The sequence below is a fragment of the Leopardus geoffroyi genome, chromosome B3 (assembly GCF_018350155.1).
Source record: "Leopardus geoffroyi isolate Oge1 chromosome B3, O.geoffroyi_Oge1_pat1.0, whole genome shotgun sequence".
NCBI classification, from domain to species: Eukaryota; Metazoa; Chordata; class Mammalia; order Carnivora; family Felidae; genus Leopardus; species Leopardus geoffroyi.
Window position 1 is genome coordinate 39138828 of NC_059337.1, and position 25442 is coordinate 39164269.

The 25442-nt window shown below is 49.7% G+C and overlaps 1 protein-coding gene across 26 annotated transcripts in view; it reads left to right on the forward strand.

The window, feature by feature from the left end:
* Nucleotides 1–25442, forward strand: part of MEGF11 (multiple EGF like domains 11) — a 359109-nt gene that overhangs the window by 36477 nt on the left and 297190 nt on the right. For 5 of the 26 annotated variants that reach the window (XR_006704621.1, XR_006704625.1, XM_045449366.1 and 2 more), the window contains exon 1: nucleotides 792–883. The exons of 11 other annotated variants lie outside the window; for them this stretch is intronic. The gene's annotated coding sequence lies outside the window, so the exon portion shown is untranslated. Of the gene's footprint in view, nucleotides 1–788; nucleotides 884–25442 lie in introns of those variants that run through there. 10 more of the 26 variants (XM_045449367.1, XM_045449369.1, XM_045449377.1 and 7 more) reach the window with 7 other exon arrangements.

The window sequence follows — 25442 nt, forward strand, 5'->3', positions numbered from 1 at the left end:
ACTTTATTTGCCTGTATGATAAATGCAATTTCCACATCAAGACTATCAGTCATTTTCTGATGTGATCTGTACAGCTCTGCCCGGATTGAATCAGCTCCTGTATTATTGTGACAGTTTATTTGGTGAAAAAAATGAAAGAAGATGTGTAAATTAAAGTGGAGGTGTGCTCGGTGTAATATGGAGGTTCCAGGGGCGCAGGGGCCCCTGCCGGCTGGTTTCCATCCTCCCTTACTCCCTGCATTGGGCTCCCAGCTCCACTGTCCTCTAAGCTCAGGACAGAGACCAAGGCAAGGGCACAAAGTGATGGTTGGGGGCGGTAACGATGCTGGGATATGTCAAGAGACAAGCAGACAAAGAGTCAAGATGCACAGAGACTGGAACTCAGGCTTAGCATTCTAGTGTTAATGCAAAGGGCTGGAGGTGGGGAGGGGGTGTGGAGAGGAGAGAGAGAGAGAGAGAGAGAGAGCGCGAGCGCATTGTAACTCCGAACTAGAGGTTAGTGGCAAACGGGACATCAGGACCCTCTCCCTGGATTCCCTATGAGTCAGCCCTTTGCTGACTCAGGGTAGCAATCCCTTTCTCTTTCCTTCTCTTCCCCTCCCCTGCCCTCTCCATCGAGCTTCCAGGCACACTCACAGTGCCCCAGCTCCGCGCTGGGCCTTGGGAGGGAAAGGCAGCCTCTGCATGTGCCGAACGTGCAGGAAGGATGCCCACGGTGCCATGAGCTCCTTTGAGGAGATGCCAGGCTTGGGGGTGATATGCCAAGGAAGCAGACCCAGCAGTGCGGCGAGGAGGAGGGTGTGTGGACGCCTGGAGGAGAAAGGAGGTCACTCTGCCCGAGGAGTCCTTGGCGGCAATGGGTTCTACCTGGCCAGCCTCACATGTAAGTCATCTCAATTAACCAAGCGGCCACTTCTCCCCTCCCTGAGGCCCGTCCCTTTCCCTTCTGCTGTCTCATTTCCAGCTGCTGTTGGCCAGGCCGAAGCCAACCTAGCAAAGCAAAGGCCTGCTCCCTGCACAAGACCCCCAGAATACATTTTGAGCATGCTTGCCCCCTGCAGTGTGAGGACCAGAATGGGGAGGGATCAGGCCACCCTGGTTTGGTGGGAGAACTTGCCTGAAGCAAGGACGGAGACAAAGTTTCGCTCTGGAAGTAGCCAACTCACGCTTAGTCTCTTGCCCCCTGGGTATACCCAACTGCTCCGGAATCTCAGGAAGAGGGGTGGGTCAGGGTTCATTTTCTCCATCCCGGATCGTGACGAGGATGGTTCCCCCAGTTGGGGAACTTCCTTGGGGCCTCTGACTTCCAAGGGACAGTCCCTGGTGGTGTTCCCCTGGGGGGAGGAGCTGGTCTGCTTAGCCACCGGCAGCACAGAGACAGAACGTGCGGAACTGAGCTCTCTACAATGGCATTGTCCAATACTGTAGCTATTTGCCACATGTGGTTATTTAAATGAATTAATTAAAAACAAATAAAATTAAAAATTCAGTTCCTGGTTGGAAAAAGATACACCGTGCAAGCATCGATCAGCAGAAAAAGCATGAGTGGCTTTATTAATATCAGGCAAAGTCCACTTCAGAGCAAAGAAAATTCCCAGGGAACGGGAGGGACATTACATAATGACAAAACAGTCCATCCTTCACGAACACGGAGCAATCCTAAAATGCCTGCAGCAAAAATTTTGTTCTCTGACCACACCAGCTACGTGGCCACTGTACTAGAGAGCAAGATGAGGAGCATTTCATCACGGCAGAAAGTTCTATGGGGCAGCATCGGTCTACATTTGCTAACCGCACATCTGTTTTGTTCGCTGCTATAGTCCAGCGTCCAGAAGAGTCAGTCCCCAGCGCGTGATAGGCTCTTAACATTTCGGAGACCTCAGGAGCTCCTGCCCTGGTGCCGCCACCATCTTGCTGTGTGACCTTGGACATGTTGCTTCACCTCTCTGCGTCTCTTCATCCATCAGTCAAAGGATTGGCGTCATCTCTGAGATCCCTTTCAGCTTTAATAAGCTATGATCTGAAGTATCTAGTTGGCTTATTTCATTTATTTTATTCACAGGGAGGGATCAAAGAGAGCAGGAGAGGACAAAGGGACAAGTTTGATTTTTTAATTTCAGTCCTGAGTTATCTGTAGCTCACAGCACACCCCCCACCCCCCAGCCCCAGCCAGTGTAGGGATTTGTAAGCTCGTATGACTTGTCCTTCCTGCTCTCCCTTGTGCTATAATTTCCTGATCCCACCAAAGAGCTTGTTGGCTCTCCCCAGCTCTGCCTTAAACCCCAGGCAGGTCTGCAAAGCTGGGAAGCCAGCAAGGGCATAGAAAGGCTCACCCCACTCCGAGAACTTGGACCCTCCCCCCAGCTGTCCAGAGCCTGTAACTCTTTCTCCCTCTGGACACCCGCATTCCGTGGTTTGAGGTAGCCTGCCCGGCCTCCGTGGAGTCCCGACTGCTGGTGCTCCCCATGTGGGCTGAGGGAGTCCCCGGCAGCGGGGATTCTGCGCTGGCGGCCGCCTCAGTCCATCTGCCAGCAAGCCTCTGGGGGCCCGGGCTCCGCGGTGGGGATGCCGCTGCTTCTGCAGGTGGAGACCAGGCTAAGAGCTGGCAGTGGGGGTGGGGGGAGGGCATCCCCGTGTTGCCGGGGGGGCAACGTGCCAAGCGGAGGAAAAGAAATGTAATTACCTTCAGTACTGGGCTCTTGGCAGAGTGAGAGGCCAACCCAGCCTGGCTCTAGGACCCCGTGGCTGAGGGTTTGGCCATGTTAGGAGAAACCTTCCTTTGTCCTCTCCCTTTTCTGGTCCCTAAGGCAGAGGCGGGGCTGGGAGGGCAGGCAGGGAAGGCACCCAGGCTTCCCCTTTGCAGGCAGTGCCCCCAGGACATGCCAAGCCAGCGCCGACGGGAAAGGCCGAGGACAGCTGCGAGACGGTGGGTGGGTGCCGAGTCCGGCAGCTGTGTGCCAGGCCTTGGTGCGTAAGGGACCATGTGTGATAGGTGTCCCCCATCGCTCTGGGCCTACGATGGTCTCTCTGTGCCCCTCGGGTTGCCGCTTGGGCCCCCACAGCCGTCTCTGCCATCCCTGCCACGGAGGAGCTCACTTCTGCTTGGGCCCGTGCTTTCTGCCTCCTGGTTGGGTTTGGCCGACGGGGGGCACACGTGGGAGACTGGAGGGCGGGAGGAGAGAGGGGTTGGGGGGTTTCCTCCCTACTCCCTCCCTGTGCGGGGCTCTGGCAGGGGCTGCCCCCCGCCCCCACTATGGCGCCCCTCTTTCTCCGCTTCAGCTCTCGTCGAGCCCCTGCCACTACCACTCTTCACTGGGCCTGTTCAGGACTTCCCACCGTTGCCAATTCCAGAACGTCTTAACATTCTCCGTGGATTCCCTTAATCCTGCGCACGCCTCTGCAAATAGTCCCCTTCAGTAAACTCTGCTCCGTCCAGTGCCTTTGTGTGGAATTCTGATGGTCTCTGAGTCTATATATGTCTTAGGACGTCTGATTTTGTTTCATTAGGTCTGTGCGGTTGGGTCCGTGTTAGTGATTTGGATCCTTAGGACAACAAATCAGTGTATTTTTCTCTGACTTCTCTGGCAGGAGGGGTTATGTAGGGAAGGGAACATACCCTGGCATTTTGAATATACCCAGAGGGGAGCAAGGAGCTGCTTCTAAGAGGCTCCCCCATGTACCGTGTCTTAACCAACGTCATAGCCAAAATATTTGACAATTGGTACATTGTAGAACACGCCCATCAGAATGGGGCATTGAGCAGTGGTAATGGGCTCCTGGCAGAGTCTAGAACAGATGCTGACCTTGACACAACTGTTGCGGCTGGATCAGGGTGAACTGGTGACGACCAGTCCTGGAACGTGTCTCAGCTTTGCTTTCTTTCCTGTAAAATGGAGCTGAGTGGCACCCTTGGCAAGATGCTGCTTATATGGGTCTGGTTAGAAAGGCCCCAGGGCAGGGCATACCTGAGAGGATACACAGGGACAGAAGAAGGCACAGAAAGTTATCCCATCATCTCCACAGCCGCCCTGGAATCTAGAGCCCCCAGTATTTGGACACGCAGAGAGAGGGTCCAAGGTTGCTCAGTGTGCCTCAAAGGATGATGGCTAAAGCAACCTTTCTTTTTTCTCTGTTTAATGTTTATTTTTGAGAGGGGGGGGGATGGGATTGGAGGAGGAGGGGCAGAGAGAAAGGGGGACTCAGAATCTGAAGCAGGCTCCAGGCTCTGAGCTGTCAGCACAGAGCCCGACACAGGGCTCGAACCCGCGAACTGTGCCATCATGACCTGAGCCGAAGTCGGATGCTTAACCGGCTGAGCCACCAAGGCACCCTTCTTTTCTCTGTTTAGCTAGCATTTCTAATCCCCACCCTTCCCACCACCCCCCTCCCCACCCCCCGCCACCCAAGAGGGTATCTTAATCTGGTCTCTAGAAAACAGAACCTGAGGCCAAAACGTGTTGATGCGTTATGGAGGAGTGTGGTCCGGGGGAAGCAGGAGTGAGGAAGAAAGACGTGGGACCAGGCACACTATGCTCCAGAGTCATCCTGGACTGCTACTTTCTCACCACCTGTGACCTGTCCCTTTCCCCTGTCCTGCGGGTCCAAGTCCCATTCTTCCTGGAGCTAGGGCCCTGGAGGTGCTTGTTGTCGGGACTTACCTGGAAGGCAGAGATGTTGCCATATTCGTCTTTCGTTCTAATGTGCTTCCTGCTCGCGGGAGGAAGATGTGGTGTTGCGGGGACGATCCCAGGCAGGAATCTATCTGTGTGGCTTTGGGAGAGTGATGTTTTTCTTCTGGGCTTCGGTTTCTCCTTATATGAAGCTGGATGACCTTGAAAGTCCCTCCCTTAAAAATTTTTTTTTTTTAATTTTTTTTTAACATTTTTATTTATTTTTGAGACAGAGAGAGACAGAGCATGAACGGGGGAGGGGCAGAGAGAGAGGGAGACACAGAATCGGAAGCAGGCTCCAGGCTCTGAGCCATCAGCCCAGAGCCCGACGCGGGGCTCGAACTCGTGGACCGCGAGATCGTGACCTGAGCTGAAGTCGGACGCTCAACCGACTGAGCCACCCAGGCGCTCCCCAAAATTTTTTTTTAATGTTTATTTATTTTTGAGACAGAGAGAGACAGCATGAACGGGGGAGGGTCAGAAAGAGAGGGAGCCACAGAATCTGAAACAGGTTCCAGGCTCTGAGTTGTCAGCACAGAGCCCGACGCAGGGCTCGAACTCACGGACCGCGACATCATGACCTGAGCCGAAGTCGGACGCTTAACTGACTGAGCCACCCAGGCGCCCCAAAAGTCCCTCCCTTTAAAATTCTATCTCTGCAGAATGCACTTGATTCCCCTCGAGTACAGCAGATCCTCCCACTCATACCTCCTTGCCCCTCGTCCCCCATAGAGCCACGGTTCCACGTTGCGGGATAGTTGGACTGGGGTGTTTGGGACGTGGGTGGTATGGAACATCATGATGATTCCTGGCCCTTTAGGGGCCAAACTTTGGTCCTCTGGTTCTAGAATTCTCCACGTGGATCCGAGAAGGCATCCTTCCCAGGCAGGGCTGGGACCAGAGTGAGACAAGTGAGGTCCCTAAGGTAAACACTGACGGATATGCTCGCTCTCAGGTGTTAACCCTGCATTTGCATGACTCTGAGATCGAGTGCCTCCTTAATTTTTTGTGAATTAAATTCCTATCTTGAGATGCATGTAGATGCACATACAGTTGTAAGAAACACTATCTTTTATTCACTTACCTCCAGTGGTAATGTCTTGCAAAACCGCAGTACAGTATTACAACCAGGATACTGACATTGGTAAAGTCAAGGTACAGAACATTCCATCGCCACAAGGATGTTGCTCTTTTATTCAGCCCTCATTAACCCCAGGCAATGACTAATCTCTTCTCCATTTCCATCATTTTCTCATTTCATAGAATCCTACAGTATGCAACATTTTGTGGTTGTTCCCCCCCCCCCCACCACCCCCGCTTAGCATAATTCTCTGGAGATTATTCATTCAGGTTGTTGCATTCCATAGTTTGTTTCCTTGTGATTGCTTAGTAATACCCCATGGAATGGATGTACCAAAGTTTGTTTAACTATTCACCCACTGAAGGACATCTGGGTTGTTTTCCAATTTCGGGCTATTACAAATAAAGCTGCAACTCTTGGGTGGATTTTGTGTGAACATTTCTTCATTTCTCTGCATGTTTAGTTTTTAAGGAAAATGCCAAACTATTTTCCGGAGTGACTGTACCCTTTTATTTTACCACAAGCAATACATTAGTGCTAGTTTCTCCACATCCTTGTCAGCATTTGGTGTTGTCACGGTTTTTTATTTTAGCCACTCTAGTTGGGGCATGTTTTTGTTTTTTGCTTCTATTTTTTTATTTGAGAGAGAGGGAGAGAGAGCTCACTCAGGGGAGGGGGGAAAGGGGGGGGAGAGAGAGAGAGAGAGAGAGAGAGAGAGAATGAGAGAGACAGAGACAGAGACAGAGAGAATCTCAAGCAAGCACCACACTCAGCATGGTGCCTGACATGGGGCTTGATTCCATGACGCTGGGACCATGACCTGAGCTGAAATCAAGAGTTGGACACTCAACCAACTGAGCCACCCAGGCATGGGGCATATTTTTAAAACAATTTTGCCAATCTCAATCTCCCTGCCACCCTTTTTTTTTTCAATCTCTTTTTTAATAAGTGTATTTTGGCCATTTACATTCAACATAATTATTGATTTCTTAGGTCTTAAGCACCATTTTATTTTTGTTATTTGTTTCTGTTTCTCATTTCTCTGTTTTCTTTTTCCTGCCTTCTGGGGGGTTACTTAAGCATTTTTTTACAAACTGATTTTGATTTCCCTATAGTCTTTTTGTGTGTATATCTTTTTTTTTTTAATTTTTAATTTTTTTAATGTTTATTTATTTTTGACTGAGAGAGAGAGAGAGAGAGAGAGAGAGAGAGCATGAACAGGGGAGGGGCAGAGAGAGAGAGAGAGAGAGACACAGAATCGGAAGTAGGCTCCAGGCTCCGAGCTGTCAGCACAGAGCCCGATGCGGGGCTCGAACTCACAAACTGTGAGTTCATGACCTGAGCCAAAGTCGGATGCTCAACCGACTGAGCCACCCAGGCGCCCCTGTATAGCTTTTTTTAAGGAGTTGCTCAAGGTATTTCATTATGTATACATAACTTATGACAGTTTTATGGTGTCATTTTATCAGTTTGAGTACAGAAACCTTGCATTCTTTACATCTCTAAACCTTCTTATTTAAAATACAATATTTAATATCAAATTTATTTCAATGGTATACAAAACTTTACTTTTTGTTTTTTAATTTTTTAATGTTTATCTTTAAGGGAGAGAGAGACAGACTGTGAGCAGGGGAGGGGCAGAGAGACAGGGAGACACAGAATCTGAAGCAGGCTCCAGGCTCTGAGCTGTCCACACAGAGCCTGTCCCAGGGCTTGAATCCACAAACCCTGAGATCATGACCTAAGCCCAAGTCGGATGCTTAACTGACTAAGCCACCCAGGCACCCCCAAAACTTGACTTCTTTTAATTTTTTTTAATGTTTACATATTTTTGAGAGAGTGAGAGAGACAGAAAGACAGAGCATGAGAGGGGGAGGGGCAGAGAGAGAGGGAGACACAGAATCTGAAGCAGGCTCCAGGCTCTGAGCTCTCAGCACAGAGCCCGACCTGGGGCTAGAACTCATGAACCGTGAGATCATGACCTGAGCCGAAGTCGGATGCCTAACCGACTGAGGCACCCGGGCGCCCCCCAAACTTTACTTCTATGTAAGTTCATTCCCTCTCTCTCTTTTGTGCTGTTACTTGTCATACAAATTACATTTTTATACATCGTGTGCCCATCAACACAGATTTATAATTATTGCCTCATGCAGAAGTTGCAAACAAAAATAGATTTAAATTGCCATCGAAAAACCCAGGGAACTCACCATCTGTGAGGACTTGAGGTTCCTAGTTGGCCTGCTTCTTCCTTCCACCTTCCTTCTTATAATTGTTTTACATAGAGCGTCCAGAGTTTTTCGTTGTACTTCGCAGCAGATACAGGGGACAGTGCATTTTCGTTATCTCCCGGGAAGTGGAAATCCTTAAATTTTGCATCTTGTCGCCTCACACTAGCCCGACCCTCTTACCAAGTAGGGGAGATGCAGAGAGAAGACAAGAATGAACGTTTATCGAGGACCCGCTGGACGTTTTTTTTTGTGAAGAGTCTGCTTCAGATCCTGTGTGTGTGTGTGTGTGTGTGTGTGTGTGTGTGTGTGTGTCTGCTCCTCCCCCTCTCATGCTCTGTCTTTCTGTCTCTCTCTGTCTTTCTCTCTCAAAAATAAGTAAACGTTAAAAAAAATTTAAAAGTTAGCCACTTCCACATGTAAGAATTCGTCAAGTTCTCACAATGTGGTGAGGATAGTTTTATTATTTCTATGTTACAGATAAGGAAAACCCGAGGCTCAGAGAAGATTCATTCATGCAGAGAGGAGGAGGTGTGCCAGCCTTGAACCAAGGCTCCCCGACTCCAGAGCCCGTGCCCTTTCTACTAGAACTCGCTCAGCAGCTCAAATCTGGGTTTGCCCTTGGCGCTGCAAGGCTGGGAAACATTCTCTGCCACTCTTTCTTCCTTTTCTAAAAAAAAAAAAGTGTTTTTTGATTTGTTTTGTTTTAGCTTTTTATTACGAAAATCCGCCAAGGCGTAGAAAAGTGGAAAGAATGGTGCAATTAAAGATCCATAGACCATGATCAACATTCTACAATCATTGACGTTTTTCTATATTTACTTCGTCCGTTATATTTTTTGCGGAATCATTTTAAAGTAAATTACAACATCGTGATAGTCATTCCTAACCAGGTCAGCACGTCAGCGTGCGTCCATCTCCAAAAAATAAGCACATTTTCGTATGTGATCACAAGAACCTTATCCCAACTGGCAAAATCAATAATTTCCTAACATCTTTTTTTTTTAAGTTTATTTACTTTAAGTGAGAGAGAGGGAGAGAGAGAGAGAAAGCTGGCAGAGGCAGAGAGAGAGAGAGAGAGAGAGAGAGAATCCCAAGCAGGCTCCACACTGCCAGCGTGGCTCTGGATGCGGGGCTCAAACTCATGAACCGAGAGATCATGACCTGAGCCGAAATCTAGAGTTGGATGCTTACCTGACTGAGCCACCCAGTCACCCCAGTTTTCCAACATCTCTTAATGCCCAATCCTTATTAAAATTTTCTCTGCTGTCCCCCAAAGGCCTCGTGTAGCTGTTTTTTCCCCAACCAAGCTCTAGTTAAGAATCACACATCACTGCATTGCTTGTTTGCTCTCCGTGTCCTGTTTGATTAGGGAGGTTGTTTCTCACCTCTGTGGAGTCTCATTTAGGTGAATTTGGGTGGGGCAAGGAGGAACTTGCAGAGGGTCACAGCTTGGGACCCCTTGCTTGGGTCACAGCTGGGACTGCCTGACTCCGTTTCCCTCTGGGGTCAGAGTTCTTGGGAACACATCCTTCTTATAAGCAGGCAGGCTGTGACCCAGGAGGGGTTCTGAAAGGTCACCCTGCCTGTACTCACAGTCTACATTGAAGACTACGTTGAAGACGACTTGGGTCCCCTGGGACCCCAGAGTCTGGCCTGGATGCCCTGCTTCCTACCCCGTTTATCGGATCTGAATGACAGAGCAAAAGTTGACACGTGCGGCCTCTTGAGCGACCTGACAGTGGTAGGTGCAGTTCACAGTGCCTTCCGCCCTCTGCTGCGGAGGATTGATCATGTTGCAGAAATATGGTGCAGTGGCCTGCAGGAGAGGCAGACCCTTGGAACCAATGGATCGGTGCTCTGACCTCTGATCTCCGCCAAGGTCTCCGCTTCTGCCCCACCGGAGAGTTGGCGGAGTGCATGGGCTCGCGCTGGTGGGAGCTTTGCAGAAGGCAAAGGGGAAAAGCCGAAGTGCTTTGGGGTTGCTGGTGTGGGCGGAGAGGCCGGGACGCCGGGGCTGAGGCTCCAGGAGCCCCTCTCCCTGAGGTGTGAACTGAGAACAGGGCTTTCTCCAGCCAAGAGAGGTGCTGGCTGGGTGGGGGTGGAGGCACAGGGTGGTTTCACATGGTCAGATGCCTCTGGTTAGTTCCTTCGGGCCCTGGAGGGTAGAAAGGCCAGGTTGGCAAGGCTGAAAGAGAGGGATGTGTTTCCGGTTACCATTCATACGCGTTCTTCTTATGTCTGCTTTGGTGCCAATGGGGCCTGGCTGTCTCCCTCTGACGGGACACTCCCCTCCCGTTGGGGACCAGAGCGCCAGGAACTGGGGGCACAGTCCCGCCAGGCAGTCAGCCCCCAAGGAAACCCAACCACAGGCACAAAGGAAGCTTCCAGAAAGGAAAGGACTCCCTCAATTCTGCGTTGGGTTGCCAGTCGGAGACTGAGGTGTTGCTGCTCAGGGACACAGAGAGAAGAGAGAGGGTGGGGTGGGCAGGATGTGGGGGAGACCAGAGGCAGGTGCAGTGGGGCTGGGACTGTCCTTGAGGGGGCCGGGCAGTGGGGGAGCAGTGTGCATGGCCGGCTGCAGGAGCAGGAGCCCTCCCCCACCCCGCCTCACTCTGGCTGAGTGGCTGTTCCCCGAGCAGATGGAACTTGACCTTAGCGAAGAGTACTGTAGTGCCCACTCACTGCGGACATGATCGCTCTTCATTGCTAATAAACGTTTCATTGTAAAAACAGCGGTCCAAATGGGCCGCCGCGTCGGCACTGGGTGTTGATTGCTCTGATGGCTGATGGCCGTATGGAGGGCCTGTGTGTGTGTGCGGGGTGCATGCACGTGTCTGTGTACATCCGTGGTGTGTGCACGTGTGCATGCTTATGTGGTGTGGGTCTGTGATGCGTGAGGGTGCACACGTGAGCGTGCACGTACGTTAGGGTCTCTGCACTTACAGTGGCCTTGGCCCCTATCTGTCATGCCTCTTTCTGGACACTGGGGAAAGCCACCCCTCTCCCCTCACTGGGATAATGGCAAGGTCTGGATGCAGGTTTTTAGCCATAGGAAACATTTTAGGGTGTTAAAGACACCTTCTGGAAACCCAGCGTTTAGGCGGGAGCGTTCGCATATGTCGCAGGGTAACATTACTTCTTCTGTAGAACTTCCGCACCCCTTGTCTGTCTGTCCGTGGCTTTCCCAGCTACCACGGCACCCTCACAGCCTGTGAATTGCCCTGCACACCTGTGTGCCTTCCCCTGCCCTTTTTCTGCTGTTTCCTGTTCTCAGTGGCTGTGGGCAGGGGCGCCCTCCTCAGTCTCCCCAGCCCCACATGCAGCCTGGAGGCAGAGAGGGGAGCAGGGGAGGTGGAATGGAGGAAGGGGACTGTGTTACTGAGGCTAAGGCCTGGAGAAAGAAGGGGTGAAGCGGTTTGGATGGACTGGGGTTGGGGTGGCTGAGTGAGGAGTGTGGACCTCACTGGGGTCCCAGGAGTTAGGAGTGCAGCTTCCCCAAGGTGTGAGGGCTTCTGTTCCAGGACTGTCATTGGGCATCAAGTGCTGCCCCTTCAGAGACCCTTCTGAGCCCAAGTGGCCTGGAGGCCATTTGGTCCTGACGAAAGCCCCCTCCCAGATGAGGTGTGCAGGGTCAGGTCTGCCAGCTGGCCTTGGGTTTGTGTCTAAACACTTCTGTTTGACAGTGGGGAGGTTGAGGGATGCTTTGGATCTCAGTGGCAGTAATCCCTAGGGAGCAGACCCCACCCAGGACTCTGAAGAGGCACACTGGGGTCTTGGGGCTCTAAGGAGGCCGTAAGGAGGCCTGCCGTTACCCTGCCCTTCCCTGGCTTCCCTGGAGAAAGAGTCTCACCACTCTGTGGTTGAACCACCATGCCAGAAGGAAAGTTCTGCCTTATGCCTAACTTCACTCCTTCCTGTTGGAGTTATAATGCCTTTCTATGTCTGGATGCAATTGGAGATGGGGGTTGGCTGCTGTGTCCCAGCCCCTTTGCTGGCTAACTTGGGCTCCGTCACTAATGTTCTGGAGGCTCTGGAACTAAGGGTGGGGGAGGGTAACCGATGATAAGAAGTAAGATCCCTGAATTCCCAGAGAGAGCAACCACCCAGGAAAAGTGCCATTATTTCTCTAGAAGAAATAATACCAATTATCCCCTAGAGGTTTTTACAAGGGGTAAAACATGTAAGCAGGCAGGAATCAGTACATACAATTCAGATTTTCAAAACAGTCTTTAGATTCATGGTATATGCTTTCATAAGAAAAACACTGTTTGATTCTGTTTTATTTTTTGTAAAAGTAAAACTCGCTCTTTAAAGAAAAGTAGAAAAACCCAGAAATGTGTAAAGTAGAAAACCAAAATCCGGGGTGTCTGGGTGGCTCAGTCAGTTAAGCATCCAACTTCGGCTCAGATCCTGATCTCACGGCTTGTGAGTTCAAGCCCCGCGTCGGGCTCTGTGTGGACAGCTCGGAGCCTGGAGCCTGCTTCAGATTGTGTGTCTCCCTCTCTCTCTGCCCCTCCCTGTCTCGTGCTCTCTCTCTTAAAACTAAATAAACATTAAAAAAAAAAAAAGAAAGAAAACCAAAATCAGCCATGATTCCATAAATGAGGACCCAGTTCAAGGCCAGAATACGTAAGGAACATCAGTGAATACTTAACTGAATTGTGAATGAAGGCAGAGAAAGCTTCTAGCAATACTTTGGTGTATTTCCTGCCAGGCTTTTTTCCTTATGTATGTTTATATATTTATAGTTGAGATTATACTTATGTGATGTAAAATACGATGTGCCTGTTAGAACCTGACCCGCAGCAGGTACTTCTCTTTACAAAATTTATACTTTTAAATTCAGTGAGCAGAGGAGCAAATTTACATTCTGGAAAATCATGATTTTTGGGTTTTTTTTTGGCCATTGACTATATACCTGGAGATTAAGATTGTTTTGAAAAACTCAGTCTGCTAACCAGAGTTGGCATGTTTCTTATAGCCTAGCTGAAGAATGCCTTCTGATCTGGTTTTCTTCTATTTTTCAATCAGATATGATTGACACGTAGCACTCTATTGGTTTTAGGTATACAACATAATGATCTGATATATGTATACATGGCAGAATGATCACCACAATAAGTTTAGTTTAACGTCCATCACCTCTCATACTTACACTTGTTTTCTTGTGCTGAGTGCCTTTATGATCTACTCTCTTAGCGGCTTTCAAATATATAACACAGCGTGGTTAACTTGCAAACACACGATACCACATTGTTAACTAGAGTCACTTTGCTCTGCGTGCATCTTCAGAACGTATCTTATAACTGTAAATTTGTGCCTTTTGACCACTTCACTCATTTTGCCCACCCCCATCCCCTGCTTCTGTCAACTACAAACCTGTTCTCTGTATCTATGATTTTTTTTTTTAAGATTCTACACATAAGAGATGTCATATAATATTTGTCTTTCTCTGTCTGACTCCTTTCACTTAGCATAATGCCCCCAAGGTCCATCCACATTGTCACAAATGACAAGATTTGCTTTTTATTTTATGGCTGAATAATATTCCAGTGTGTGTGTGTGTGTGTGTGTGTGTGTGTGTGTGTGTGTGTGTGTGTATCTTTATCACATCTTTATTCATTCATCCATAGATGGATAATTAGATTGTTTCCATGCCGTGGCTATTGTAAATAATGCTGCAGTGAACATGGGAGTACAGGTGTCTTTTTGAGTTAGTGTTGTCATTTCCTTTGGATAAATACCCGGAAGTGGGGAAATTGCTAGATCATATGGTGGTTCTTATTTTGAAATTTTTGAGGAAGCTCCCTATTGTTTTCCGTAGTGGCTGCACCAATTTCTATTTCCACTAAGTTCACAAGGGCTCCTTCTTCTCCGCGTCCTTGCCAACATTTGCTATTTCTTGTCTTTTTGAAACTAGCCATTCTAACAGGTATGAGTTGGTATTTCATTGTGGTTCTGATTTGCATTTCCCTCACGGCTACTGATGGTGAGCACCTTTTCATGTACCTGTTGGCGATGTGTGTGTTTTCTTTGCAGACATTACACTTTGTAGAGATTCTGAGGACTGCTTTTGTACTTGATTCTGTAGCTTCAGACTTTCCCCATGTTATTAGAAATTTCTAGACAATATATTTTTTAATGGCTATGTAACAGGCCATTTTGCACATAAACCGCAATTTTTTTCTTCAAAATCCTACTGGTAGGTATTTAGACTGTTTCTAGTTTGGACTACATGATGTAACATTTCAAGCGACATTTTTATATTGTTGGTTTGTTCTGACTCCACAATTACCCATGTTAAGTAGAGACCCGGGCTTTGAGCTGGGCTGTGGGCTCAGGAACTGGGTCTGGGTGTGGGGGCCTCTGGGGCTCGCCTGGGGAGCAGGGTGTGGGCCCCGCTGAAGGCCAGTGAATATGCAAGGAGCTCTGAAACATTAAGTGCAGGAGACTGGGTGGAGAGCAAGCCAGAGGTCTGGAGCAGAGAGTAACAGAGTGGAGATTTGAGGGAGGTGACAGCTGGAAAAATACCCAGGGCCATAGGACTGGGGATAGAAAAATAGGAGGGATGGGGAAGGGGGTAGGAAATGGAGACAATATATTCAGCAATGACATCTACATTTTTTGGATTGTCCGCTGCTCTTCATAAAAAAAGGTTTGAGCTTCATTCCAATATGCATAAATTTGTTAATAAAGTATATACATGGACTGCTTACCAATAATGCACACTAAGTATTGAATAAACATTTTTCTCCTTTTCAATGAAGTAATAAAAATAGGAGATTTAATTTTTTCTCCTTGCATACCATGGATCTGTTTGTTCATTTGTCTCTGGCGAACAGCCACTCTAGACGGGTGGGAAGCTGAGCCGGGGTCCACGCAGAGGGTTGCTGAGGCCCAAAGCTATTAGGACATCCAGGGGGAGAGAAAGGGGCCCATGGGTGGGTTCTGAGATGGTTATTTACATTTTTACATGGGATTTGAAAATCGATATTCATGGTGAGCTTCAGGCTTGCTGCTGACATTAAGATCACACGGGTGGGGGAATACTAAAGGTGGAAGCAAGTAAACTGGCAAAAATCCAAGAGCTTTATGAACGGCCAGAGAAATGGCAGATGATGAACAAAGTGAATGAGAATAAAGGAATATATATAGCGGTGGTTTCCAACCTGAGGTCCCTTTAAAAAGTATTTCCAGGGGCAGGGGCGCCTGGGTGGCTCAGTCGGTTAAGTGACTGACTTCGGCTCAGGTCATGATCTCGCAGTTTGTAAGTTTGAGCCCCGCGTCGGGCTCTGTGCTGACAGCTCAGAGCCTGGAGCCTACTTCACATTCTGTGTCTCCCCCTTTCTCTACCCCTCCCCTGCTCGTGCTCTGTGTCTCTCTGTCTCTCAAAAGTAAATAAACGTTAAAAAAAATTCTTTTTTTTAAAAAGTATTTCCAGGGGTGCCTGGGTGGCTCAGTCGGTTAAGCATCTGACTTCAGCTCAGGTCATGATCTTGAGGTCCGTGGGTTCAAGCCCCGTGTCGGTCTCTGTGCTGACAGCTCGGAGCCTGGAGCCTGCTTCGGAATCTATGTGTCTTCTCTCTCTCTGCTGCTCCCTTGCTTGCACTCTCTCTCTCAAAAATAAAAAAAAAAAAAAAAAAAAAAGTATTTCCAAAATTTCAAAAGGAATCCCCCTCCCTCCTCCCATTCAACATTTATCCATGTTGAGACCACTTTCCTCTGCTTTCATCTGAAATGCTGTCAAGTTCACATGATAGGTAGCTTCACGCTGGTCAGAAGCTCTTGACTTGTCGTTACGAATGTCTTTGATAAATTTAAAGTTGGAAAAACTATTTTAATTATTTCTCGGTAAACGTAACTCATTCCATGGGTAAGATTTCTTGAGACCTGGAGGTCTTGTGGAGGGGAGGGGCCCAGGGAGAATTAACAAAAGGCATTCCTACCAGTGGAACCATCGAACTCCTGCTGGGCTGTTAGGATGTGGGTCTCTGGGGTACCCACTAGGATGAGGTCAAGGACAAAGGAATTTTGGAGACTTTATAGATGTGGTTGGAACCTAAAAACATAAGCGCCGTGAGAGACAGTGGTCTGAAAGACAGAGAACATGTGCATTTAATGAACCTGGAGATGACACTGTATATATGGCCCCTACTGAGGTGACACAAAACATTGAATCGTCAAATCAGACTCTTAGGACTCAGCGACCTTACCCAGCATCAAGGTTTACAAAGGATGTCAAGAATACAGCAGGTACGGGGCGCCTGGGTGGCGCAGTCGGTTAAGCGTCCGACTTCAGCCAGGTCACGATCTCACCGTCCGTGAGTTCGAGCCCCGCGTCGGGCTCTGGGCTGATGGCTCAGAGCCTGGAGCCTGTTTCCGATTCTGTGTCTCCCTCTCTCTCTGCCCCTCCCCCGTTCATGCTCTGTCTCTCTCTGTCCCAAAAATGAATAAACGTTGAAAAAAAAAATTAAAAAAAAAAAAAAAAAGAATACAGCAGGTACGAGTGGAGCAGGGGGGAGGGGGGTGGTCCGGGACCACCGAGGCAGCCCATCAGTCCTTTCTCGACACATGAGGATTACTCTGCCCATATTTACGCATGAGGATTCCAAGAACTGTCTGTAACTACCTTGTTTCCACAGAAAGGAGCTGCTTTGGTTTTGAAACATCTCTACTGTATACTCAGATAGCGACATAGCTTATGTGACTTAAAGGGCTCCCTGTTCCATAAATTCATAGGTTTCCTTATTTATTTACTGTAAGGCAATTCTAGGCTCCCAGGTAAGCCTGGTACATCTGCTAAGAGCCTTCCATAGATGAAGACTGGCTTTTAGCAAACACCACCACTGGTCGCCAGAGATCTCTCAGTAGCATGTATGCTAGGAGATCTGACCAGTCCTCTTTCTTTCTCGGGGAGGTAACTCACCTCCCTCCTCCCGCTTAACCATTTCCTTCCCAGGAAACCGTTTCAAACCATGATATGTCTGAAGTGGCTGCAGGCAATAGTTTAGTAGTTTCTGGTCTTAGTCACCTTTAATTCCTGATTGAAAGTAGGTGGGATACATGATGCTGCCCTTCAGGCAAGTTGCAAAATAGCTTCTTTCCACCCCACAGCTGTCTCTACCAAGTAGGTAAACTTTTAAACACAACCTTCTTTTTTCTAAAAAAAAAATTTATTTATTTACTTGGAGAGAGAGCGAGAGAGAGCGAGAGAGAGCGAGCGTGCACGTGTCGGGGAGGGGCACAGAGAGGGAAAGAGAGAGAGAATCCCAAGCAGGCTCCGTGCTGCCAGCACACAGCGCAACCGTGAGATCATGACCTGAGCTGATATCACAAGTCAGATGCTTCACTGACCGAGCCACCCAGGTGCCCCAGGACTTTCCTGACACGGGGGTGAGAGACTCCAAGCGGAACCTATATAACCAATGTAGGATTGCAGGAGAAGTAACACCAGCATGGCTGTCTCTAGCCAACGCAGACAGTATTTCCCCATTGGGGATGGATAAATATTTCCCTGTTTCATTTCCTGGGTTCACACATCTGAGATGCTCCTTAGGAGCCCCAGCAGAATGAGCCCAGCTGCCTATAGTGTTGGCCAACTAGATAGTGAATCCTTGTGTCCCTTGTCTCTCCTCTAACTCCTCTTGTCCCTTTCTCCTGCCCTCTGGGATCACCTCTCGATTAGACTACCTGCACGCATGTCTTTGTCTCAGGCTCTGCCTTTGGGGAAACTCAGGGGACACCTCCTTTGGAACTAATGTACCTCTTGTGCTTTATACAGTGTCATAGTAGGGGCTTAGCAGATTTTTTTTTTTTAAGTTTATTCATTTATTTTGAGAGAGAGAGTGCAAGAGAGTGTGAGCAAGGGAGGGGCAGAGATGGGGGGGGGGGGAGGGAGTGAAAATCCCAAGCAGGACTCGATCTCATAAACCTTGAGATCATGACCCGAGCTGAAATCAAGAGTCAGACACTTAACCGACTGGGCCACCCAGGCGCCCCGGTGCTTGACAGATTTTTGTTGCATAAATAAACGAATGAATGAATGGGAAACTTTTGAAAGGACTAAGGGAGTCATTGGGTACAGAATAGGGGCAGCCATGTTAACACAAATATTTTAGGCTGGGACCGTAAACAGCTGAGGCTTGCAACATGTAGAATCAAATGGCTTTGGAGCGAAAGAACAGACTTTTTACTATAACCGAAAGTACCTAAGGGTCTTCATGAAATATTAAAATGGTATTTATTTAACATGCCCGCCACCATTGTCTACTGACAAAATGTTAACATATGATACGAATCTGAAAATAGAAATGCATTTAAAGTCTTCTATTGATCTGGGGATTGATTGGTATGTTCCGGTGATCCAGGAAAAGTTGGAGTGTTTGGAGATGTCCTCACTATCGTTTTGGTACTGACCCCTGGAACAGTGACTCTGGCTGCAGGGTAATTAATAGGCCCTTGGTGGGGGGGATGGGTTTTGTGGATGGACTTCTATCCCTTGTCTTTCTTTGAGGACAGCGCTGTTCCAAAGACCGTAAGGACCACCACACCACCGTCTTGCTGATAGGGCTTTTTAGCAGGCCACAAACTACTTTGACTTATGTGATTTTATTGGACTCATTATCACTCCCATTTTAAAGATGAGGAGACTGAGGCTTGGAGAGGTTAAGTAACTTGCCTCACATCACATAGCTAGCAGGTTAAGGAGGTAGAGGTTGAAGCCAGGTCTTCCGACTTCACGTTTTATTTCCTTGGTGTCTTAAGGCAGGTTGCATAGACACAGAGCTGCATAGACACGTGTGCAGGTGATTCGCTGAGAGTGCTGTCAGGTGAAGGGGGCGAGCGGCGGTTTCACATGGAGTCTAATTCAGTCTGATCACGAGGGGAGCTCTGCGACAGGAATTGCACTGCAGTTTCCGTCTTGAAGCAAGGGGGCTGGGCTTTTGTGCCAGGGTCCTTGTCAGTTGCTGGCCCACCGTGATCGTGTGGGGTGGGCTTCCAAGAGCCTCTGCTAACAGCAGCTCCCATCACCCGAGTAGGGGGGGATGGGCATATTAAACAGTAAAAGGGACTCTAGGGTTTGGGAAGAAAATACTTGTGATTTTAAAGGAGCTGGGGTGGGGGGGGCGCCTGGGTGGCTCAGTCGGTTGAGTGTCTGACTTCGGCTCAGGCCATGATCTTGCAGTTCATGAGTTCGAGCCCCACGTCAGGCTCTGTGCTGACAGCTTGGAGCCTGGAGCCTGCTTCAGAGTCTGTGTCTCCCTCTCTCTGCCCCTTCCCTACTCATGCTCTGTCTCTCTCTCTCTCTCTCTCTCTCTCAAAAGATGAATAAACTTAAAAAAGATTTTTTTTAATGTTTATTCATCTTTTGAGAGAGAGAGAGAGACAGAGAGAGTGGGGGGGGGGGCAGAAAGCGAGGGAGACACAGACTCTGAAGCCGGCTCCCGGCTCCCGGCTCTGAGCTGTGAGCACAGAGCCTGACGTGGGGCTCGAACTGATGAACTGCAAGATCATGACCTGGCCGAAGTCGGACACTCAACCGACTGAGCCACCCAGGTGCCCCTCAAAGATGAATAAACTTAAAAAAATAAATAAATAAAGAGGTTGGGAAAATGGTGGGAAGGCCCAGATGAGGTCCTCATGGGAGCACCTTGGTTGAGGTGAAATTTGAGGAGACTGAAGGGCACTAATACTCCCACGTGGACATGCCCCTCTCAACCCACCCCTTGAACTTCCAGGATGTCCCCCAGCAGGGCTGGTGCGTGTGCACCTATGAGTGTGTGTACCTGTGTGCAGTGTATCTTTGGGGTTAGGAACTTCCCTCAGACTGGGGATACCTCCAAAGGGGAAGTGGGGACTGAGGCTCCCGAATCAGGTTGGTAGCTCTTTGAGGGCAAGCGCTTGGGTCTTCCTGCCTGGCATTGGGCTTTCCTAGGGCAGTAAATACATGTCCTGCGTCAGAGAAGGAGATCCCTGGAGACAGGGTCCACATCTGCCTGTCGGGCTGGCATCTCTGGGAGGGCAAGGCTGTCTCCTCCGTGAAACAGAACCGGTTGGTTTTGCTGGGTGCAGGGTGCAGGATGAGGCCCGGGGTTCTGCACTGGCAGAGAAACGCATGGGGGTGTAGCACCGTGTTTTCCTGTTCCAAGGGGAGAGAGATTAGGCGGGTGGTCACTCAGAGGAGTGGAAAATGGGCTTCTGATGAGGAACACTGCTGCCCCAGCAGGGGTGGGGGTTGGGGTGTCCACCGAGAGAGCCAGAAATGTTCTGATGGGCCTGGTGGGTAAGGGATGTCCCACGAGTCTTTCAACGTTTTCTCCGTGTCTAAACCTGTTTCTGTCCTGGCTCAGGGCTCCACCTTGAACATCAAAATCCATTACACTCCTTATCCTCTGAGGTCAGTGGACAGGAGGTATCCCCCCCCCCATTTTGCAGATGAGGAAACTGGGGGTCAGGGAGATGGAATAACTTGTTGTGTGGCACACACAGCTGGAAAGTGACAGAGCGGGGATCAGAACATAGGTCTTCCTGAACCAAAGCCTGTGCCCTTTCTCTGTCACGCCACCTCCAAATGCCATCTTGCCCGATGACTCACGAGTACCAAATCATAGGCTCATTTGATATTTGTAACATGTCAAGGGGCAGAGTGGTACAGCGAAAAGGGCCCACACTGAGATCAGAAGACTTTACGTCCCAGCCGGTGATCTTAGGTGAGTCACTTAGGTCAATGAAACTCGTCCCTGTCAGTATTGGTCTTCCTTGCTTTACAGGACAGCTGAGAGGCTTACCTGATGTAATGCGGTGGTCACGAGCCTGGCAGGTGGATGGCAGATCCTAGCTCTGGTACCTTCTAGCCACGTGACCTTGGGCAAATCATGCAGCCTCTTCGGGGCCTCGGTCTTCTCTGTAAACTGGGATAGTTACAGAACCTACATCCTTACGATTGCTACGGAGACTTTAGCAGAATGCCTTTTCCAGAGTAAGCCCCCAACATTTGCTGAGCTACTGTTTAACAGGCTTCTTGTTAAGAGTGTAACCCAGGCATCAGCTGGAGTCTCCCAGCCCCTTGTGATCCAGTGAAGAGATGTGCCAGTGCCACGCCCACGCTGTCCTCAAGATTTCCGGAACCTGACGGTGGTATAGAGTTCAGTGGGACTGGGTTGATGGCTCAGTCTGAAGCCATCTTGACCTCAGGGCCTCTCCCCCTGCCCCGCCCCAGCCCCCATCATTCCTAGGCCTCATTCCATCTTGCCTTTCGCCGTTCTAGAAGGAGTACAGCAGACCATGGTCTTCCTGTGCTGCCCTCTCCGTGGTACCTGCTCCGTGGCGTTCTCTCCGTGGCACCTCCCTGAGGTTGCCCGGCTTCAGTGGTCTCAGACCCCCAGAGTCCAGGTCCCCCAAGCAGTCTCTCAAAGGCTTTTCTCCCCCTAGAGACAGTTCCCTCCCTAAGGAATGCTGGTGCCAGCTGTTAACATAATGGATTTTTCCACTCAACTATGTGACGCAAAGCATCAATTGAAACCCCTGTGTAAGAGCTTAGAGTCAGGAGGGACCTTACAAGTCAGCTGAATCCTTTGTGCTTTGGCCTTGACAGTGTGTCTGTAATAAATAAAATGACCGTTTTGAAGAGCAACCTTCCTCCAGCCTGGGCTCAGACAGGACTGTGGTCCCCACGGCAGGACAGGACAGCAAAAGAGGGTTTGATTTTTGGGGGGCTACAGTTAAAACCGTGAAACTGCTCTGGTCCTCCTTCTGAGGCCGCCCTCTGGCTTAGCCCTGGCCTGATTTGGGGAGGAGGGAACTACATTTTCTGTCTCCCTGGGAGTCCCCCCAGGCTGTCTTCACCCTCCTGGGCAGGTCCTCAGCAGGCTGCAGTGTTAAACGCTCCCCTGGGAACACTCGGAGATGTTAGGTTTGGAATACAATTGCAGCAGGAGGGACAATAAATAAGCCAATTTATTTTATCTCACCTGCTCGGAGTTGGGGTCTTTCTTAAATGGAAACAAGAAGGTTTATGCAAATCGCATGCAAATTAGACCCTTCGTGGATTAATCGAAAGGAAATTGAAGTTCTGGGTAGTGCCCAGGGCTTGGCACCTGCGTAGGGTGTATTGTGAATCTCAGTGTGCCATGCGGGGTGGGGGGAATGGAGTCACCCTGGCGATTCTGTGCTTGTCCTGAGGTCGAGTCAGGTGGCAACTGTCAGGCCATCTGGAGTGTCCCTCTGGGGGGGGCTCAGGTGGGCAAGGATTTCTGACAGGTCGCTGTCTGGCATTTTGAACGGTGCTATGTAATCACCACAAGTGCTCGCTCTGTCCCTCACTGCTTGCCCATTCTACCTACCGGGGGCCTCCGGAAGGCCCCCCACCCCATCCAGGCTCTTCCTGCTTTCTTCCTCCGTCACAAAGGGCTGCTCTTGCCAATCCCCACAGAGGGACAGTGTACGTTATTCCTTGGATCTGCCTTCTAGAACCCTTTAGAAAAGCTCCACTTAGTGTCTACCCTGAGTCCTACCAGCTACAGAGTAATGTATGCTTTCATTGCTCATATCCTAAATGGAGTGTCACAGCGGTCCTTGACTGTGGCTTCACATTGGAATCACCCAGAGAGCCTTAAACACACCGAGATTCTGATTTGATTGCTCTGGGGCCCCACATGGGCTCTGGGAATTTTAAAAGCTTCGTGATGATTCCAGTGTGCAGTCTGGTTGAGAACTATTGGCCTAACATTCGTGGGCAGAGTGGACATTTAATGACCCTTGTTTTCCCCAGCTGCTCCTTGGAGCAATTAAGCACCCCATTCATCAAGCACCTACTAAGTGCCTCGTGCCTTAGATGCATCATCTCTTACAACTCTCTTAACAGTCTCAGGAAGCGAGTTTCCTCCTCCTCGTCCCCGTGAGGAAAAAGGCTCAGGGAGATGAGGTTTTTTTTTTTTTTTTTTTCCCCTGGGATCATTCAGTGGGAAGCGGCAGAGGCAGAATGAGATCTGGGGGCTGTCTGACCCGAGGCTCCCTGCTCCTGCTGTTCCCTCCCACGGTTCTCCTGGAAGGTGGTCCAGCAGAACAGGGAAGGAAAAGAGCCTCAGCACGTCTCCGTGCAGAGCACGGGGCTCCAGGCCGGGGTTTGGGCTTACCGTTGGCTGGCTTTGTGACCCGAGACCCAAGCCTTCCTGGCCTTAGCTTCTGTATGCCTGCGATGGAAAATAGCAATGGGCGATGATGCGATGCGGAGCCCTGGGGTGGGTGTGAGGACTAAATAAAAACGAGACCGTGCTTTGTAAGCCATGAAATGTGATACCCGCATTAATTATGTTTCTTGTACTTCCCCCTCTCACCGCTGGTTGCAGGTTGCGGGTCTCACCACTGCCTGCCTCTTGCGCAGCAGCCCAAACACACAGGTGTTTGGAAAATTCGACTCACTTGGCCTCCCCTCTCTTGTGCCGCTGCCTCCGGAGGCTTCTGCTTTATCCTCTCCGCTCGGCAGAACACAAGCGGCTGTCTCCCTGGGAGAGTCGGGTGGGAATTAGGTTAAATAATTTAAAGGAACTTTTAATTTTTAAATAATTCCAATTTGCATGTGTGCAATTTACTTTCCTTCTCTCCCCACTCCTCCCCCCGCCCCTCGCCCTTCCCTGGCTTATTTGTTTGTTTGTTTATTTATTTATTTATTTAAAAAGTTTGGGGTATTTTTTTTCCCCCCTGGATAACCAATTTGCTCTGAATGGCAGTTAGCCAGCATGATTCAGAATAACCACAGATTGTAAGGCGAAGGCAGGAGGCAAAATCTGCTGACTTGGAACCGTCTGAAAGGCAGCTCTGCCCAGCCCCCCTTGGGAAAGGAATATAAAAGATGCGCAGGCCGTGGTTAACCTTCGATGTATGCAAGGGGGTCCATGCAGTGCTGCGTGGGGACTGGGAAAAGCCCAGTGCACAGACGTGCTGGTGGGGGCTGCAAGGGGGCAGGTCAGGAGGCTGGGCTCAAGGCCCCCCCCACCCATTGGAGCTGCAGCGCCTGGAGCCTCGTCCCTCCCGGTCTTGGGCTCCCCATTTGTAGAGTGGGTACACCAGCACCTCACACCCGGAGGCTTCTGTGAGCGCACGTTTGTTTGGAAGGTCGAGGGGGTGCTGACACGCAGTGACCGCTCGCTTGTGGGATCCATGACCTGTGAGCAAAGGGAATGCGGGCCTTTGGGGTGGAGACCGAGAGCCGGTGACCTGGCAAGGTCTTCTCTTTCTTCCTTTTGGTTAGATTGCAAGTGCTCGTGGAATTTTATTTTTTAAAACTTTCTATGTGGAAATTATCTCCTATTTACAGGAAACTTACAAAACCGGAGGTTAACATTTTACCACCCTGTCTCTTTCGGCCGCAATAGGAAGTGATTTTGCCCCCGTTTGGTAGTGCCTGGGGACAGTTTTGTTGTCACACTTGAGTAGGGGGTGGGTGATACAGGCATCTAGTGGGTAGAGGCCAGGGATGCTGCTAAACTTCTTAGGATGCACAGAAACCACCCCATCTTCTGCCCGACACAGAATTATCTGGCCCAGAATGTCCGCAGCGCCCAGGTTGAGAAACCCCGCATTGTGGGTGTGGATGTGTATCCAAACTGATAGTTGCAGAAGTGATGCTCCTTTATCCCTAAATATTTCAGTGTGTATTTCCTAAAAGCAAGGGTGTTCTCTTACGTAACCACAGCTCAGTTATCAAAATATCGTGGAGTTGACATTGACGCAGGGAGGCTGAGGTTTGATGCTGCCAGGAGTCCTCAGGGAGCAGGCGGGACTCCGTGTAAAGGGCACTGGAGTTGGACATGGAAGTGGACAGAAGCTTGGACTCTGGAACGCTGGGGTCAAGCCCCACTGCCCTGGACAATCTTTTGTCATTCCTCCCTGCAGAATGGGGCTGACAGCGTTTTCACTGCCCGCCTCCCAGGACTGTGGGTAAATAGATGGGAGAGGAAGTGCTTTCTTTGCACACGAGAACAGGAGACTGCTGTACTGTCCCCAAACAACACTTGGAGCCCTCCTTCCTGAATCAGAGATTGAGTGTGAGGGGCAGACTTCCTTGCGGCTGGTCCCTGGCCGTGAAACTCCAGCTGTCACCAGGCTTGGGGCTGCTGACAGACCTTCCACCTTCAGGGGCACATCTGGGCTCACCACTGAACCATGCATAGCAGGTGGATGTGCCCCAGCAGGGAGTGAGCCGGCTTCCTTTCCTCTGGAAAGAGGTGACCTGACTTGGGGGTACTGCTCTATCTCCCCTGATATACAGAGGGAAGGGGGAAGGGAGCAGAAAGAAGGGGCTCCATGCCTGGGTGGCTGAAGACAGAGAAATGCTTGGCCACACGTGTTCCTAGATTCTACTTTCGAGAACGAGAACGTGCTTCGTTTTTCACTGAAAAGTCCTTTGTAACCTCCATGTTGGAATTGTCCCAAAACAATGTATTTTAAAGTTTGGAATTGGAG